Here is a 20,255-nt window from a genome sequence, read left to right as displayed (position 1 = left end):
TCACTGACACGTGGGACTGCACTTGGAGAAACCGACCATGCGCCAAACTCCCCCCACCCAACGCGCGAAAATCCTCCCCCCCCCACAAAAATTCCCCCCAAATTCGATTCAACCGCCCTCACCCCCGTCCCCCTCCACTCCATTCGCTCCGCCAAAGCCGCCCTCCCCGCCGCGCCGATATGTCGGTGCCGCGGTTCGTCGAGGGGACGCACGGCGATCCTCTCGCTCCCACAGTACGCTCTCGTAGACTGTCGTCCTCTAGCTGCGCTGCCACCTCTAGCTACGTTCTTGTGGAGGCGCACGGCGGTCAGCGCCGCCACCACTGGCGACATTCGTGTGGAGACGCACGGCGGTCAGCTTCTCCCACGGTATGCGCATTCTAGACTAAGGCCCCGTTCATGTCGGTGTAGCGCTGAATGTTAGCTGATAGATGCTGTTAATCTCACTGTTTGCCGAAGTAGTTTACTGTCAATATGCTCTGCTTAAGAAGCTTCCTTGCCCTGTTCTGCACTCAATCTGCTTAGCTGAGATGGCATGCCAAGGCCGATTAGTTGCTAAAATATCCTGCCATATATTTATTGTGACGTAGATTGCCATGGTCTAGTAGCCAATCTGTTAGGTGAAATAGCTCTACACCGTTTTATACTCGATCTTTATTGCTGCAATGGCCTTCGATAGTTCGATGGCTGTGTGCTCGGGCTCATTGACTACTGAAACAGCCTGCCATAATTTAGCACTCAAATCTGTTTGCTGAATTAGCTTTACATATATTTCGTTACTTAGATCTGCTCGTCCAAATATCTTGCCATAGCTTTAGACATCGACCTAGGTATTTTTTTCTGGACTTCATAAAAAGCATATATGTTTTTCTTGTAATATCTAGTAGAAGAACTAATTTGTATGTCTAACAGATGGACAGGACTTGGATAACTTCTGCTCGAAGATTCTCCGCTGCATATGTCGAGGGGTTGAAAACTTCATGAACTTTATCAGAGCTGAGTACGATGGTCCGAAATCAGATGTGCTCTGCCCGTGTAGCAGTTGTATGAATTCAGTTACAAGACCCCAGTCAACTATGCAAAATCATCTACACTTGTATGGGATGTCGGTCACATATACTAGGTGGGTTCATCATGGTGAAGCTGTGAACGTCAATGTTATTGACTACGTGGAAGCAGCAGATCACCATCTTGATCTGCCTGATGCTCAGGTGGAAGAGGAGGAGGTGGTGGTGGTGGAGGAGCCAGTGAGTTTGACCAACATTGAAACAATGCTATGAAATGCTCGTGCATTCCGTGAACTTTCACCTGCAGAAGAAAAACGGTGGGCCCACATGTTGGAACAATGCAATGTTGCTGTCACCCCAGGAAATAAGCTGTCAGTATTCTCAGCTATGGTCACCTTTCTTCAGGTGAAGACATCTGAGCGGATGACCAACAAATCATTCGATGCGATGTTGGATGCTTTCCGCAAATCTTTCCCAGATGCGTTTGAGCTGCCACACACCGACAGTAAAATGAAGAATTTCCTTCGTGCAGTTGGAATTGGATATGATATGATCCATGTTTGTAAGAATAATTGTGTTCTGTTCCGGAAGGATTATGCCAACTTAAGTGAATGCCCGAAATGCAAATCATCAAGATGGAAAGATGGCGATGCTGTGAAGAGGGTTCCTCATAATGTTCTGAGACATTTTCCAATTACACCAAGATTGCAGAGGTTGTTTCATGATGCTGAAAAAAGAGATGATGTACTGTGGCATTCTAGGAACCAGGAGTACAGAGATCAGAATGTAATGAGCCATCCATCTCATGGTAGTGAGTGGAAAAGCTTCAATGATAAACACAAAGAGTTTGCTGCTGACCCGAGAAACATTAGACTTGGCTTAGCTTCAGATGGATTTAACCCATTTGGCCACTAGAGCGCCACATATAGCATGTGGCCAGTGCTTATTATCCCTTACAACATGCCTCCAAATGTTTGCACCAAAGAATCAAACTACATGATGGCCTTGCTCATCCCAGGTCCAAAAAGTCATGGAAAGGATTTTGATTTGTTCATGGAGTCTCTTGTGGAGGAACTTCAACAGCTATGGAAGGGTGTTCTCACTCGAGACCTATGTAGCAGCCCACCAGCTGATTTCTTTCTGCGTGCTGTTGTAATTTGGTGCATCCATGATTATTCGGCTTTGGGCACTATGTCAGGGCGAACGACACATGGTTACAATGCATGTGTTCGTTGTGACAGGAATCCGCTGTCATACGCAATACTTAGCAAGATCTGTTACATTGGACACCGTTGTTTCCTTGCCAAGGACAAGCCGCATCCTAGAAAATACCGAAGACATGTGTTCAATGCAAAGCATGAAAATCGTGATGCGCCAAAGAGGCTCACCGCTGATGAGTTGTAAGTGGAATTAGAGAAGGTCAGGCATATTACACCAGGAAACCATCCTGGTAATGGTAGCGGGAAAAGGAAGCATGGCACGGTAGAAGAGAGATTATTGTTTGTGGGACTTGGAGTATTGGAAAGATTTGGATCCGTGGCATAATCTTGATGTGATGCACATCGAGAAAAATATATGTGACATAATTATCGGCACACTTCTTAACACTGAAGGCAAGACGAAAGATACCTTAAAATCTAGGATTGATTTGACACACCTGGGTATCAGAAAGGATTTGCAGGTGCAAGATGAAGGTAAACCATGGGATATGGCACCAGCTGTGTACGTCTTGGACAAGGTAAAAAGAAAAGAATTCTGCGAGGTCCTGTCACGTGTGAGATTCCCACATGGATTTGCTTCCAACCCTGAAAGGAGAGTCAGTGCAGATGGAAACAAGGTACAAGGGTTGGAAACTCATCACTGCCAAGTCCTACTTCAAAGGGTTTTACCTGTTATCCTTAGAGGATTGGGCCGCCCTGACTTATACAGAGCAGTTGCAGAGTTGGGACAATTCTTCAGGGAACTTTGCAGTAGAAATATCAGGATAGATGCTTTGGAGCGTCTTAGAGACAAGATACCAACTATCCTATGCGACCTTGAGAAGATATATCCTCCAGCCTTCTTTGATGTGATGGTGCATTTGGCTGTTCATCTACCTGATGAGGCACTACTTAGAGGTCCAGTACAGTATGGCTGGATGTACCCTATTGAAAGGCGGCTAGGCACTTTCAAGGGCTAAGTTAGGAACAAAGCTAGACCCGAGGGTTCCATTGCAGAGGCCTACATTGCTACAGAAGCGTTGACATTCTGCTCAAAATACATTGAAACAGCTGATCAGCTTAGCAAAGAGGTGGGTGAAGACAATCCCGGGCTCAATGTTTTCGATTATTCTGTTCGAGTTACAGGGAAGAGTCGACAAGAGGACAAACCTAAAGATTTGGACAAAATGGTTTGGTATGTGTTGAATAACTGTCCTGAGATACTACCTTATATCAAGTAAGTCCAGTACTACAGCTTATACATCTGAAAGTGCAACTACCCCTAGGTGGTTTTGGTAATTCATAACAACATATAGCTCATTGAGCTAATGCTATTCCAAGACTATTATTTCAGGAAATCTCAATGAATGGCATGGCATGGATGATGACAGTGGATCCCTCAAAATATCAAGGACAAAGGATTGGCTCAAGCTCAAAAGCTCAAGACTCTTCATTTTATATTTTAGTGATCCAAGATCACATTGAGTCTATAGGAAAAGCCAATACTATCAAGGAGGGATGAGGTGTTGCTTAATGAGCCTCTTGCTTCATGTGCTTAGTGATATGCTCCAAATACCCTCAACTACTTTCTCACATCCACATATGACCTAAACCCAAAGTCAAAATCGGTCCCACCGATTCTTTCTATCCGGCGCCGCCGAGTTCAAATGCCATAGCCACTGCCACAAACCCTAGGCAAATCGGTCTTACCGATAGGGATCTCGGCCTCACTGAGATGGGGTTGTAATCTCTCTGTTTCCCTTCGTAACGTTTCGGTCTAACCGAAGTGAGCGATCGGTCCCACCGAGATTGCAATGTAAACTCCCTGTTTCCCTTTCGTAACATTTCGGTCTCACCGAAATGAGCGAATCGGTCCCACAGAGTTTACCTGACCAACTCTCTGGAAAGCTTATTACCAAAATCGGTCTCATCGAGTTTGTGTAACGTTATGCCCTAACCCTAACCATATCGGTCCTACCGAGTTGCATGTCGGTCCCATCGAAAATCCTAACGGTCACTAGGTTTACTAAATCAGTCCGACCGAGTCTGTTGAATCAGTCCCACCGAGTTTGGTAAATTGTGTGTAACGGTTAGATTTTGTGTGGAGGCTATATATACCCCTCCACCTCCTCTTCATTCGTAGAGAGAGCCATCAGAACAAACCTACACTTCCAACTTACCATTTCTGAGAGAGAACCACCTACTCATGTGTCGAGACCAAGATATTCCATTCCTACCATATGAATCTTGATCTCTAGCCTTCCCCAAGTTGCTTTCCACTCAAATCTTCTTTCCACCAGATCCAAATCCCATGAGAGAGAGTTGAGTGTTGGGGAGACTATCATTTGAAGCACAAGAGCAAGGAGTTCATCATCAACGCACCATTTGTTACTTCTTGGAGAGTGGTGTCTCCTAGATTGGCTAGGTGTCACTTGGGAGCCTCCGACAAGATTGTGGAGTTGAACCAAGGAGTTTGTAAGGGCAAGGAGATCGCCTACTTCGTGAAGATCTACCGCTAGTGAGGCAAGTCCTTCGTGGGCGACGGCCATGGTGGGATAGACAAGGTTGCTTCTTCGTGGACCCTTCGTGGGTGGAGCCCTCCGTGGACTCGCGCAACCGTTACCCTTCGTGGGTTGAAGTCTCCATCAACATGAATGTATGATAGCACCACCTATCAGAACCACGCCAAAAACATCCGTGTCTCCAATTGCGTTTGAATCCTCCAAACCCTTCCCTTTACTTTCTTGCAAGTTGCATGCTTTAATTTCCGCTGCTCATATACTCTTTGCATGCTTGCTTGAATTGTGTGATGATTGCTTGACTTGTCCTAAGATAGCTAAAATCTGCCAAACTCTAAAATTGGGAAAAGGTTAAGTTTTTAATTGGTCAAGTAGTCTAATCACCCCCCCTCTAGACATACTTCAAGGTCCTACAAGTGGTATCAGAGCTTTGGTCTCCATTTTCTTTGATTTCCATAGCTTTTGGTGCTCATAGCCTTGGTTTCACAACCTAGGAGAGTATGGCGTCTAGTGAGGGAAATTATCACCGTAGAGGTCCTTACTTTCATGGTACTAATTTTGCTAGTTGGAAGCATAAGATGAAAATGCATATTCTTGGACATAACCCCGCCGTTTGGGCTATTGTGTGTATTGGCTTGCAAGGTGAATTCTTTGATGGGAGAGAACCGAACCGTGAAGCTAGCACGGAAGAATTGAAGATGTTGCAATACAACGCTCAAGCTTGTGATATCCTCTTCAACGGTTTGTGCCCCGAAGAATTCAACAAAATTAGCCGTCTTGAGAATGCGAAGGAAATTTGGGATACTTTGATATGCATGAAGGTACCGACTCCGTGAAGGAATCCAAGTTGGATGTGCTCCAAAGTCAGCTTGACAAGTTCAAAATGAAGGATGGTGAAGGTGTCGCTGAAATGTACTCTAGGCTTGCACTTATCACAAATGAGATTGCCGGCTTAGGGAGTGAAGAGATGACCGACAGATTCATCAACAAGAAGATCCTAAGAGCATTGGATGGAAAGTATGATACCGTGTCCACATTGATCCAAATGATGCCAAATTACAAAGATCTCAAGCCAACGGAAGTCATTGGAAGAATTGTTGCTCATGAGATGTCACTCAAGGATAAGGAGGAACTTCACAACAAGTGAAGTGGTGCTTACAAAGCCTCATGTGAAGCCCCCACATCATCAAGTGAGAAACAAACCTTCAATGAAGAATTGAGCTTAATGGTGAAGAACTTCAACAAATTCTACAAGGGTAGAAACAAAGAAAGAAGCTCTAAGTCAAGGTCCTACAATGACAAAAGATCTTCTAGTCGAGAGCGCAATTGCTACAATTGTGGGAGACCCGGACACTACCCCAATGAGTGTACGACACCCTACAAAAGAAGAGAAGATTCTCCAAGAAGAAGAAGCAAAATAGAAGAATCACCACCAAGAGAGAGGAGGAGTAGAGATGATCGTTATGAACGAAGACCCTCACGGAGAAGCAAGGATTCGGAAAGGAAGGACAAGTCATCAAGGAGCTACACAAAACGAAGACATCAAGCTCATGTTGGTGAATGGGTATCCGGCTCCGACTCTGACAATCACTCTGAGAGAAGCTATCACTCCGACTCCGAATATACTCAAGATGAAGGTGTTGCTGGTCTAGCAATTGTGTCAACCAACTCCTACGACATATTTGATTCACCAAATGAAGGAACTGGAAGATGCTTCATGGCCAAAGGTCCTAAGGTAACACATCCCGAGTATGTTGATTTCAATAGTGATGAAGATGACTTGCTAGTTGATGATGATTTACTTGACAACTCTAGTGATGAATACTATGATGAAACGTCAATTAATCATGCTAATCAAGATAAAATGAATGACAATGATAAGGAGAAGATTGAGCTTCTAACTAAAGAACTAAACACTCTTAAGTTAGCTCATGAAACTATCTTCGAAGATCATCGAGAACTTTTAAGGGCTCATGAGAAGTTACGCTTTGAAAAGCTCAATCTTGAGCAAGAGCATGAGTTCTTAAAGGCAATCAATGATGATCTCCGTAAGAAAAGTTCTCCTTACATTGCCAAGCGTTTACTCTTATCTACTTACATGCCTCAAGTCAAGTCTAGTAACAAGTACAAGAAAGATCCTTCCTCTAGTAGTAACAATAATAATGCCAAATCCAATATTGTTGCTTCTAGTAGTTCTCTTGATTCCACTAATGATTCTCTTAGCCAAGTTACACTTGAGCAAGAAAAGAGCTTATTGAAGGGAATTATAGAGAAAGGTGTTTACAAGAGCCTTGCTGGGAGTAAGCAATTCGAGGAAATTGTACGCAAGCAAGGAAGGCACCGGAAGAATCAAGGTGTTGGTTTTGAATGAAAGTTCAATGCCAATGGAGTTCAGTGGGAAGAAGATCAATACCCCAAGACGAAGTTTGTTCCTCAACAAGAGAAGTATGATCCTACTTCCTTCAAGGGAACACAAGCACAAGATGATCTTCCACCACAAGACTACAAGAAGAAAGGCAAGGACAAGCTTCAAGAGGAGATTGATGCATTCGAAGAAGCACCTAAGGCCTCGGTCAAGTGGGTTCCCAAGACTACATCAAGTTCTACTTCATCAAGTACGACTTCAACTCCAAGGATTCCCATCAAGATGATGTGGATCCCGAAGAAGAAGAACTAGAGAGTTCTTGAGGGTGACTCCGCCAACATTCTTCACTCGTATCATTATGGCAAGGACAAGTGCAATCAACTTCCACATCTTGCACTAGTTCAAGGAGTCAGAAACCCTCATGTTGGTAAGGCAAGGGACAAGGTAACCTAATGATTTCATGGACATCATCTTGTGTGTGCATCACTCTATGTCTATGGATATTCTTGTTTGTTCCTTGTGGGACTAACCCATGTAGGTATATTGAAAGTGCAACTCACTCCAAAGGATCGCTTCAAATGATCTACATCAACATTGAGCATCCACATCTTCAACACCTACATGAAGTCACCATCGACAAAACCCAAGGTTAGTTCATCCCTCTAAAAGGGGATCTCACATCTATGGGGAGCTTAACTCTAAGAATTGAGTCAAAGCAACTCTAATGGTGTGAACACATCAATGCATTATGTAAAAGTGGTAACCCCACTTGAGCTTAAACGATGAGTATGACCTATGATCAAATGTTCTCATTTGACTCCTAAGTCAATACACTCATATATAGATGACCTAGTCATCGCCAATTGTTTGATAGATGCTAGAATTGGTTGTGCATGCTTTGTCACATATTTCATTTGCCATCTTATTGTGTGAGCATGTTGGTTGCATATTTTAATCATTCGAGGACATCCACTTGTTGCTTTGACTGTTTGGGTTCTTTTTCTTTTTGCCAAGTGGATGGACAAGAATGCCTAAGAACCTTTTCTAGCTATCTATGCTTTTCTCGTCTCAAACTCTATTCATGCTACATCACAAAATTTGATCGAGTCAGATTCGAACCACTCTGTGTGAGGAGCACTCGGAGTCCCCGATTCGTCATAGACTTAAACTTCCAAAACTTCTTTGTGATTCTTGGTCTGACCGATTCCTCCATTTCGGTCCTACCGAGATCACTAAGTCGATCTAGGTTTTCAATCTCGGTGCAACCGATTTGAACTTTTTGGTCACACCGAATTGCTGTAATTGTCAATAGTTATGCATCTCGGTGCCACCGAGTTGTTCCACTCGGTCACACCGATAGGGTCGGGCTATATATACTCACGGGCAAAAATTTGGAAATTTCTCCGAACCTCTTCGCCCGCGCAATAGCTCCCTCAGCCACCAAGGTCTCCGGATCGTCTCCTCGTCGCCAGCCGCCTCCTGTCGCTGGTCTCCGCCGCCGTCAACGGAATTCACCCCCGCCGTTGCCGCCGTAGAGAGTTCATCGCCAAGCTAGGGTATGGACTCGATCATAGTGCTATCCTCGTCCGATTCCTAGCACATTGTGTTCATTATGATTCTTGCCACGATTGAAACACTCCTATCCAGTCAATACAATCCTTAGATTAGATGCGATTTGAAAATTTAGGGTTAGGTTTCCGCCGAAACCATCTCGGACCCACCGAGTTGAAAAACTTGGTCCCACCGATTTGGCTAACGCCATTGCACTAGTAACTCTCGGTCTGACCGAGAATTGCTAATCGGTGTGACCGATTTGAGGACTTTGTGAAACCCTAGCAGTCTGGGTGCCACCAAACTGTGACTTGGTCCAACCGAGTTCACTAGTTTAGGTTCCAAAAACTTCTTCGGTATCACCAAGTTTGAAAATCGGTTGATCCGAAATGCTTTCTGTGGAAAACTAAAACTGAATTTTTGAATCATTCTTTTGCAAAAATCTCTGCATTTTGTGATGCTCATCCATTCTGTCTCAACTATAACTATTCACAGGGTCACCAGACAGTGATTTGCAGCATGTTAGACCAAAGTGATAGTCAGAACAAGTCAGAAGAGCACAATCACATGAGTGAGGGCACTAGTCCCTCCAGCACTTCAGATGATGGCAGCAGGAGCACCCCAAGCAATCTGCCTAAAGCTGCCACCAGGACAAGGAAGAAGAGAACCTCAGAATCTGAGGATGAGGATTACTTGGCAGAAGAAGATGAGGCTACCTCCAAGAAGGTAGTTCTCAGAAAGGAGTATGCCTCAGCAAAGAACACAAAGCCTGGACTCAATAGGAAGGTTCCTGCCAAGAGGACACCTATGCTGAAGGTCAGAGGATCAACTCAAGTGCCTGAAAAGACAGAACCCAAAGAGGCACTTGCAAGAAGAGTCACAACTTCCAAACCCAAGAAAGTTCCCACTGGAGAAACTATGAAGTTTACCATTGAATCAGAAGATGAAGCTACTGGTCAAGATAAGAAGAAGAAGAGAGTCAGAACCACTACTACCCAGGTTCTTGGGAATCCCTCTATGAGGAGAGACTCTGAAGAGGAAGAAGAGGTAGCTGCACCAGCACCCAAGGCACAAAAGCTAATGGGTGATGCTATGAAGTCAGGGGCTGCAACATCAAAGCCCAAGGAAGCACCCAAAGCTGCCCCTAAGCCCAAGACTGCACCAAAGAGGAATACCAGGAGTATTCCAGCTGCTGAGAAGAACAAGGCCCCAGTGCCTGAAGTTGCTAATGAGGAAGATGATGAAGGACAAGTCCCGAGGAAGCTAAAGCCCAAGATTCCAAACCATAATGATGCTCATCCTGTGGCTGAGAACATGAAGTTGAGAAAGGATGCAGGACTCAGATTGTGGAGGCTGTCAGATCCATATGCTACCAGGAGAAGAACTGTTGTTGGTTACAGGTTCCACACTAAGGAACAGCAGGACTTCTATGAGACAGTGTTATTGGACAAGAAACCCATAGTGTGTGATATGAGGTGGGTCGACTGGACCTACATGAAGGAAAATGAGGAACACTATCCTGGAGTGCAAGACAGCTTTGTTGCTTGTGGAGTTGCAGACTTTGTTGGGCAGAAGCTCACAAAGTGGAATGATGAGCTCATTATGCAATTCTACTCCACAACACACTTCTATCCAGATGGCAGGATAGTTTGGATGTCTGAAGGTACAAGGTACCAGTCAACAACTGAGGAATGGGCCAGTCTGATCAATGCCCCAAAGGAGAGTGAACATGACTTGGATGTCTATGCCAAGAAGAAGATGGATCACAATACCATGGCTCATATGTACAAGGAGATCCCAAACAAAGCTCTTGAGACTTTCAAGTTTGGGTCAGTCCACTTTCTTCTGTCATGGCTGCCAACCATCAACTGGATCCTAAGGCACACTCTATTGCCCAAGTAAGGTGACCACAACATGATTAGAGGGCATGCTATCAACTTGCTGCATTTGTTTGATGTGCCACAAAAATTCAAGGTCACGAGCCTCATTGTTGAGACCATTAAGATGACAGCAGTAGACCAGAAGAGAAGTTGTGGGTATGCCCACAGATTTAGGAGTTGATTAACTCAAAGATGGGCACAGGAACATACTTGCTGGATAAGGAACATTTTGCTATCTATCCAGACTTTGAGGACAATCAGGTTGTCATGAATGAGAATGAACCATCATCAGTTCAAGCTCAGAGCAGAAGGAGAAGGCAAAGAGAGAGAAGGCTACCAAGATGCCAACTCAAGAGGAGGCATCTGAGTACTTTTTGAAGAACAAGCAGGAGCAGCTTGGTTACTTGATAGCATCAACTATGAGGATTGAGAACGGGTTGGCCACCCTAACTCAAAACCAGGAGAGCCTGGAAAGAATCATGGAACAAAAATTCTATGATCTAGATGTCAAAGTAACTGAGATTCAGTCAGTTGTGGAGCAACTCCAGGATGACATGCAGGAGAGGAAGGGCAAGACAACCACTGATGCATTTGCCAGAGTGCCTAGAGCTCAGAGGTTAGCTGCAGTGCCTGTGACAGACAACAGAGCCACATCATCTGCACCAGCTACAGCTCCTACAGCTCCAGTGCAACCAGCTCCAGCACCAACTCCTCCAGCTCCATCCACTTCAACTGAAACCTTCGTCCAAGGAGCCATCTCTACACCACCACCTGAAGATCAAGCCTGAGAGTCAATCTAGCACTATGCATTTTCTATGAACTTTTTGGTAACTTGTTGCCAAAGGGGGAGAAAAATGTATAGATCATAGGCTTCAAGAGAGAGAGAGAGTGTTGCTTTTGTTCTCTCTTGCTTTGGTGGTTAAACTTTGTTTGCTTTTGATTGCTTGAGATACTATGCTATTATCTGCGAGACATTGATGATCATGTGTTTGATCATAAGCTACACTTATGCTTGTTAGATGATATTATCTTACCTATCCTTATATGATCATTCACTTTGCTTGGTGATGAGTGCATGTATTCAATCTTTATTATTTTGAGCGCTCCACCAAGATGTATGTGACATGGAAGAGTAACCAATGAGCCTAATTCCTTGTGCATTTGCAGTCCAAAGCAAATTTTAAACTATGCACAAATTTAGGGGGAGCTCTTGCTTATAACATACTTCTCAAAGCGACAATGTTTTTCAATCTTATTATCATTTGTCGAAGCTTTGATCTATATGTTGTCATCAATTACCAAAAAGGGGAGATTGAAAGTGCAACTATCCCTAGGTGGTTTTGGTAATTCATAACAACATATAGCTCATTGAGCTAATGCTATTCCAAGACTATTATTTCAGGAAAGCTCAATGAATGGCATGGCATGGATGATGAAAGTGGATCCCTCAAAATATCAAGGACAGAGGATTGGCTCAAGCTCAAAAGCTCAAGACTCTTCATTTTATATTTTAGTGATCCAAGATCACATTGAGTCTACAGGAAAAGCCAATACTATCAAGGAGGGATGAGGTGTTGCTTAATGAGCCTCTTGCTTCATGTGCTTAGTGATATGCTCCAAACACCCTTAACTACTTTCTCACATCCACATATGACGTAAACCCAAAGTCAAAATCGGTCCCACCGACTCTTTCTATCCGATGCCACCGAGTTCAAATGTCATAGCCACTGCCACAAACCCTAGGCAAATCGGTCTTACCGATAGGGATCTCGGTCTCACCGAGATGGGGTTGTAATCTCCCTGTTTCCCTTCGTAACGTTTCGGTCTAACCGAAGTGAGCGATCGGTCCCACCGAGATTGCAATGTAAACTCCCTGTTTCCCTTTCGTAACATTTCGGTCTCACTGAAATGAGCGAATCGGTCCCACCGAGTTTACCTGACCAACTCTCTGGAAAGCTTATTACCAAAATCGGTCTCACCGAGTTTGCGTAATTGGTCTTATCGAGATTACGTTATGCCCTAACCCTAACCATATCGGTCCTACCGAGTTGCATGTCGGTCCCACCGAAAATCCTAACGGTCACTAGGTTTACTAAATTGGTCCGACCGAGTCTGTTGAATCGGTCCCACCGTGTTTGGTAAATTGTGTGTAACGGTTAGATTTTGTGTGGAGGCTATATATACCCCTCCACCTCCTCTTCATTCGTAGAGAGAGCCATCAGAACAAACCTTTCCAACTTACCATTTCTGAGAGAGAACCACCTACTCATGTGTTGAGACCAAGATATTCCATTCCTACCATATGAATCTTGAGCTCTAGCCTTCCCCAAGTTGCTTTCCACTCAAATCTTCTTTCCACCAGATCCAAATCCCATGAGAGAGAGTTGAGTGTTGGGGAGACTATCATTTGAAGCACAAGAGCAAGGAGTTCATCATCAACGCACCATTTGTTACTTCTTGGAGAGTGGTGTCTCCTAGATTGGCTAGGTGTCACTTGGGAGCCTCCGACAAGATTGTGGAGTTGAACCAAGGAGTTTGTAAGGGCAAGGAGATCGCCTACTTTGTGAAGATCTACGGCTAGTGAGGCAAGTCCTTCATGGGCGACGGCCATGGTGGGATAGACAAGGTTGCTTCTTCGTGGACCCTTCATGGGTGGAGCCCTCCATGGACTCGCGCAACTGTTACCCTTTGTGGGTTGAAGTCTCCATCAATGTGGATGTACGATAGCACCACCTATCGGAACCACGCCAAAAACATCTGTCTCTCCAATTGCGTTTGAATCCTCCAAACCCTTCCCTTTACTTTCTTGCAAGTTGCATGCTTTAATTTCCGCTGCTCATATACTCTTTGCATGCTTGCTTGAATTGTGTGATGATTGCTTGACTTGTCCTAAGATAGCTAAAATCAGCCAAACTCTAAAATTGGGAAAAGGTTAAGTTTTTAATTGGTCAAGTAGTCTAATCAGCCCCCTCTAGACATACTTCAAGGTCCTACAACATCGTAATCTACTAAACTTGCAGCACATTCTTATATATTTAGATGTTTGACGCGATCACTATGTTGTGCAGCATGTACAAAGAGGAGTTACTGCCGCAAAATCCAAGAAACATTGACAAACTGGTTATGGCAGGATTTGTGAAATGGTTCAAGAACCATGTAAGCTTTTGAAGTGCACTGTCAGTTTTTTTAATATATTGAGTACATAAGATGATCAGCTTGTCTATTTTCTAAGCATAGGTTAAGAAGATGCGGGAGGATGGGCAGGCAGTTGATGATGCCCTTTACTCAGTAGCAATGGGTCCTGATACTCGGGTAAGACATTATGAATCTTGCGTTGTTGGAGATGTGCGCTACAACACCCTTGCACGAGACGAAGGCAGGAAGACACAAAACAGTGCCATCATGAGCACGGATACGTATGACAAAGAGACAACTGAAATGTATGCTAACATAACAGACATTGTTCAGTTGCAGTATATCTCCAGTTTCGAGGATCATTGGTGTGTGGTTCTGTTGTGCTGTCGTTGGTATAACCTGTTTTCCAGGATCGCAAGACCCAGAGCTGATGATTATTTCAAATCCATCAATGTCAAGGCGGCGTACCAGATCAACAAGCCTTTTATTTTGGCAAATCAAGCAACACAGATATTTTTCTTGGAAGACACATTTGCACGTAGCGATGACTGGAGAGTATTGCAAAGGTTTGAGCAGAGGAATTTGTTTAGTGAAGTTGCACAACAAGATGATGCTTACACTGCTCCTGACGTACAAGATAACACAGATGTTCCTGATATCTTTGAGAACCATCACGTCAATGACGCCGGCGAAAAGATTGCCTGTCGTGCTGTGGACATACAAGAGTTGATCAAGAAGAAGCCAACGTTCGAGGATGTTGAGGACGAAGAAGAAGATGACACCATGGGGAATTACGATTCAGACTGATACACATGGCGAAGATGTTGATGCTGCTACTGCGGATGATGATTACATTGCTTTTGTCGTATTTGCCTGTCAGAAGACATTTTTTTATCTACTATGTGAAATTGTGTTTGCTATGACAACTGAAACCTGATGAACATGTTGTTTAGTATTTTGCTGTGAGAACATCACTTGTTATGTATGTTGATTTGTGTTTGGTGATTGTATGACAACTAAAACATGATGACATTGTTGTTTAGTTGTACTCATATTTGGCTGTGAAACTTGAATTTGATGACATAGTTTGCTGTTGGACTGCAATTTGCTCGACGTCTTCGAATGAGAACAAAGCTGACCAGACAGGGCCTCTACTATCTATTTATTTATATGAGAAAAAGGTGATACCCCGTAATTTCCATTAATAGAAATCATTAGATGTTCACAACACTACTCCCAGCCTGCTACACAAGTTTCATTCATTACTAGTTTCAGCAAAGTGCTCATGTCGTAGCCACTGAATACATCACGAGTGCTACATACACTGCAAATAAAGAGACAATCATCCTACAGAGCACATCGATTTTGCTCATTATCTTCACAAGCTGTTTCATCTCCTCATTGTTGTCAAGGCTGTTCAGCAGCTGTTGCTTGGCCATGATCAGAGGAACTGCGTCTTTAACCTTCTGCTTTGCATCTTCCTCTTCTGCCGTTCCTTCAGTTACTTGTCCAACACCCCAATCTGCTGGTATTGGGATTCCTTGGCTAACCAAATAATCAGCGTAGTTGCATTCCCCCACATTAGCAACTTCCCAGAAATACAAATCACACGAATCTTCCCTTTTCTGCATGAATCAAATTGGAAGATCATCAACCAAACTATTAAAAAAATCAGCAACTAAAAGCAGCAGAACAACACTTAAACATATTATTACCCCCTGATTCGGGCATTTGTAGAAGACTCGGCCAGGGTTTCAGATTGTAGTTGAGACGTGACGGATGACTCTGTGTGATTTGCAGCAGTGGCACCACACCAACGACAGCGGGTTGCGATGAGCAATTGGCTGTGGTGCGCGTGCCGACGGGGGTGTGATGAGACCCATGGGCGATGGTACGGGTGGCGACTTGGCGCATATCTGGTTGTTGCCTGCTGAAGTGCAGGTGGACGAGCAGCGAGCGGACATGGTTGCTGCGGCTAGAGCTTCTGATGCTAGGTAGAGTAAGTAGAGAAGAGGAGAAGTGAACGTTGGATATGTCAGTTTCATTACTTGCAGAGTAGCATAGCACCATATATAGTCATAGTCTAGGTTTGGATTCGAACCAGCTACAGGAGCACGTCTTTCTTTTTTCTAAAACTCGGCAACGTCTCTTTACTGGTACACTAGCTTGTTCTGTACGCCTTCCCAAGTCTTTGATTTTCTTTCCCTTTTTTTTGCGAGGAAGGAAGGAGGACAAAATTGAGAGTTCCTCGGACTCGAACCCAAGACCTCTCGGTTGAAAACCAAGGGTGCTAGTCACTTATGTGGCGAACGTTCCCTGTGAGGAGGACGGCAGACGAACGCATTTTCCTCGCAGTTTTCTTCCTATATATAAAAAAGTATGCTACTTGGTGTCCGCTTAGTCAAAAAATGATTGTGCCAACCTTGACCATTCGATTGACATTCAACGTCTGCCGCGTTTCTTCAGTCTCTTCTTCCTCGAGCCGCCAAAGCCAAACCAACGCCGATGGGACCGCCTGCTCCCGCCTCCCATGGCTGGCCGTGATCTTCCCCGGCTCCTGTTCGTTCCCGTCCGAGGCCTCACCATCGTCCTCCGCGCTCGCTGCGGTGCCGCCCTCCGGTGTTGTCAACATGGTCAACAACCGAGAGGAATAAGGAGATGACTGTACATGGTGAGGATGACAGTAGGGACCCAGCAGCGCGCGTAGTAATTTTGTTTTTTCGGGACGGAGAAGGGTATCAACTGGGTTGCGCGGGACCCGTGGCCCGTCTAGTCCATGCTTTTATTTCATATGTTTAGCAAACCAGCCCAGTTTGTTTTTTTCCTTTCTGAAAAATGGCTAGCCGGCTATTTTGTTTTTTTTGCAGAATAACCAACATAGGCCTACTTGCTTTTCTACGCCCTGCTGGGCCAGAAATCTTTCAAGATGAGGAGGGATGCATTTTGCCCAGAAAATGGGCTATAAGTAATAAGAAATGGGCTATAAGTAATAAGAAATGGGCTATAAGTAATAAGAAATGGGCTATAAGTAATAATAAATGGGCTGTAAAATGAAAAAATACAGCAAACAGGCAATTAGTTCCCAAATAATGTTTTCTTCCGGATTTTGATATTTTAAATTTCATTGTTTTTGTGCGGGTAAAATTTCATTCAATTTAAATATCACATGAGTGTTAGCAATTGTGAAAGACTATATGATAGTTGAGTATGTGGGATTTGCTAAATCAAAGCTCTTACATAGACCCTTCCTGAAAATAAGATGAATTGCAATTGTTTGATGACTAAGAGCACTGTTTGTTAGTTTTCAAGAAAGTTTATGATCTATACTTTAACCTGTGAATAGCTTGTTACTTGATCATGAAAAGTTTTATGAGATGAGCTACTGTTATGACATATAATGATGCTAGAAAAGGTGATTGAAATTATCATTGATCAAACTTGTGCACCTGCTAGTATTCACACTTCATAAATTATTTCTTTTATCATTTACCTACTCGAGGACGAGCAGGAATTATGCTTGGGGATGCTGATACGTCTCCAATGTATGTATAATTTATGAAGTATTCATGCTATTATATTAGGGTCTTTTACGTTTGTGTCCCTAACTCGAACCCACTACTCAGATTTACCCCTAATTCCGAAGCATGCTCAAATTTGCCCCTCTGCCGTTAAGTGGCATTATAGAAATGCCCTTCCGTGCCGTTTCCGTCTGGTCAAAGGGTTTGACCGTCTACCAGAAGTTTTCTGGACAATTTGCCCCTCCTTACAGCTGGGCCCTCTCACTAAAAATCTCTCTCACCTCTATCTTTGTATCACTTACATGTGGGCCTACAAATAAGAAAAGAAAAAAATCCCTCCCACCTCTCTCTCTCTAACTTACAAGTGGGGCCTAACAAAAAGTATAAAATAAAAGAAATAAATCATCTCTCCCTCCCTACCCCACGGCCTTTGTCAGCTCCGGCAAACCAGAGGCCCGGGCCTGGTCGACGCCGCTGCCACTAGCTCGCCTTGCACCACTGCTGGCCTCCCATGACGCCGCCACAAGCCTCCCCTGATGCCCTCACTCTCTCTCCCACCCTCTAGACCTCTCCCACAAGCACGCCGGAGAGCACGTCGACGCCGTCGTCGGTCAGTCACGTGGCCAACTTCAACCTCAAGCGCCGCCACCTCACCATGGAGCTCCTATGAGATGCCCTCTTCATCCCAGCCTATGAATTTGACCAGAGAACCTAAGGACCGAGTACCATGATGCATCTTTCCCGCCTCCAGCGTCAGACCGCCGCCACCGATTCAGCGTCGTTGAAGCTCCCTGGCCGATCTCAGCAACCTGAGGTGCTCCAGAAGATGTGGACCTCCTCCACAACAAACTCTGTGGTCTGTGGTCGTCTTGCCCGCGAGATCTGAGCACTGTCATGGCCTCCATCATCGAAGTCATCGCTCTGGTATTCCCTGAGCCCCAGCAACGTGACCATCATCGTCGTATGATAACCCACAAGTGTAGGGGATCACAACAGCTTTCGAGGGTAAAGTATTCAACCCAAATTTATTGATTCGACAAAAGGGGAGCCAAAGAATATTCTTGAGTATTAGCAGTTGAGTTGTCAATTCAACCACACCTGGATAACTTAGTATCTGCAGCAAAGTATTTAGTAGCAAAGTAGTATGATAATAAAGGTAACAGTTGCAAAGGTAAAGATAAATGTTTTTGGGGTTTTGTAGTAGTTGTAATAGTAGCGACGGAAAAGGAAATAAGCGAAGAACAATATATGAAAAGCTCGTAGGCAATGGACCAGTGATGGATAATTATGCCGGATGCGATTCCTCATGTAATAGTTACAACATAGGGTGATATAGAACTAGCTCCAATTCATCAATGTAATGTAGGCATGTATTCCGTAAATAGTCATGCGTGCTTATGGAAAAGAACTTGCATGACATCTTTTGTCCTACCCTCCCGTGGAAGCGGGGTCCTAGCGGAAACTAAGGGATATTAAGGCCTCCTTTTAATAGAGAACTGGAACAAAGCATTAGCACATAGTGAATACATGAACTCCTCAAACTACGGTCATCACCGAGAAGTATCCCGATTATTGTCACTTCGGGGTTGTCGGTGTTGGGGAACGTTGCAGAAAATTAAAATTTTTCCTACGGTTTCACCAAGATCCATCTATGAGTTCATCTAAGCAACAAGTCAAGGGAGTGAGTTTGCATCTACATACCACTTGTAGATCGCGTATGGAAGCGTTCGAGGGAACGGTGATGATGGAGTCGTACTCGCCGTGATTCAGATCACCGATGACCAAGTGCTGAACGGACAACACCTCCGACGTTCAACACACGTACGGTACGGGAGACGTCTCCTCCTTCTTGATCCAGCAAGGGGGAAGGAGAGGTTGAGGAAGAAGGATCCAACAGCAGCACGACGGCGTGATGATGGTGGAGAGGCAGTACTCCGACAGGGCTTCGCCAAGCACACAACAGAGGAGGAGAGGTGTTGGGGAGGGGAGGGGCTGCGCCTTGGCTTGTGTGTTCAGCCCTCCCCTCACCCCTCTATTTATAGGGGAAGGGGCAAGGGGGGCCGGCCCCTCTAGATGGGATCTAGAGGGGGGCGGCGGCCAGGGAGGGGGCACTTGCCCCCCAAGCAAGGGGGCGCCCCCTCTAGGGTCCCCCCAACCCTAGGCGCATGGGCCAAAGGGGGGGGGGGCGCCCAGCCCTCCAGGGGCTGGCTCCTGCCCCACGCAGCCCATGTGCCCCCCCGGGAGGGGTGGCCCCTCCCGGTGGACCCCCGGAACCCTTCCGGTGGCCCTGGTACAATACCGATATGCCCCCGAAACCTTCCGGTGTCCGTATGACAACTTCCCATATATAAATCTTTACCTCCGGACCATTCCGGAACTCCTCGTGACGTCCGGGATCTCATCCGGCACTCCGAAAAACATTCGGTAATCACATACAAGTCTTCCTAATAACCCTAGCGTCTCCGAACCTTAAGTGTGTAGACCCTACGAGTTCGGGAGACATGCAGACATGACCGTGACAACTCTCCGGTCAATAACCAACAGCGGGATCTGGATACCCATGTTGGCTCCCACATGCTCCTCGATGATGTCATCGGATGAACCACGATGTCGAGGATTCGATCAACCCCGTATACTATTCCCTTTGTCAATCGGTACGTTACAAGCCCGAGACTCGATCGTCGGTATCCCAATACCTCGTTCAGTCCCGTTACCGGAAAGTCACTTTACTCGTACCGTAATGCATGATCCCGTGACCAAACACTTGGTCACTTTGAGCTCATTATGATGATGCATTACCGAGTGGGACCAAAGATACCTCTCCGTCATACGGAGTGACAAATCCCAGTCTCGATCCGTGTCAACCCAACAGACACTTTTAGAGATACCTATAGTGCACCTTTATAGTCACCCAGTTATGTTGTGACGTTTGGTACACCCAAAGCACTCTTACGGTATCTGGGAGTTACACGATCTCATGGTCTAAGGAAGAGATACTTGACATTGAAAAAGCTCTAGCAAAACGAACTACACGATCTTGTGCTATGCTTAGGATTGGGTCTTGTCCATCACATCATTCTCC

Source organism: Triticum aestivum, chromosome 4B (assembly GCF_018294505.1).
Source record: "Triticum aestivum cultivar Chinese Spring chromosome 4B, IWGSC CS RefSeq v2.1, whole genome shotgun sequence".
NCBI classification, from domain to species: domain Eukaryota; kingdom Viridiplantae; phylum Streptophyta; class Magnoliopsida; order Poales; family Poaceae; genus Triticum; species Triticum aestivum.
This window is presented reverse-complemented; position numbering follows the sequence as displayed.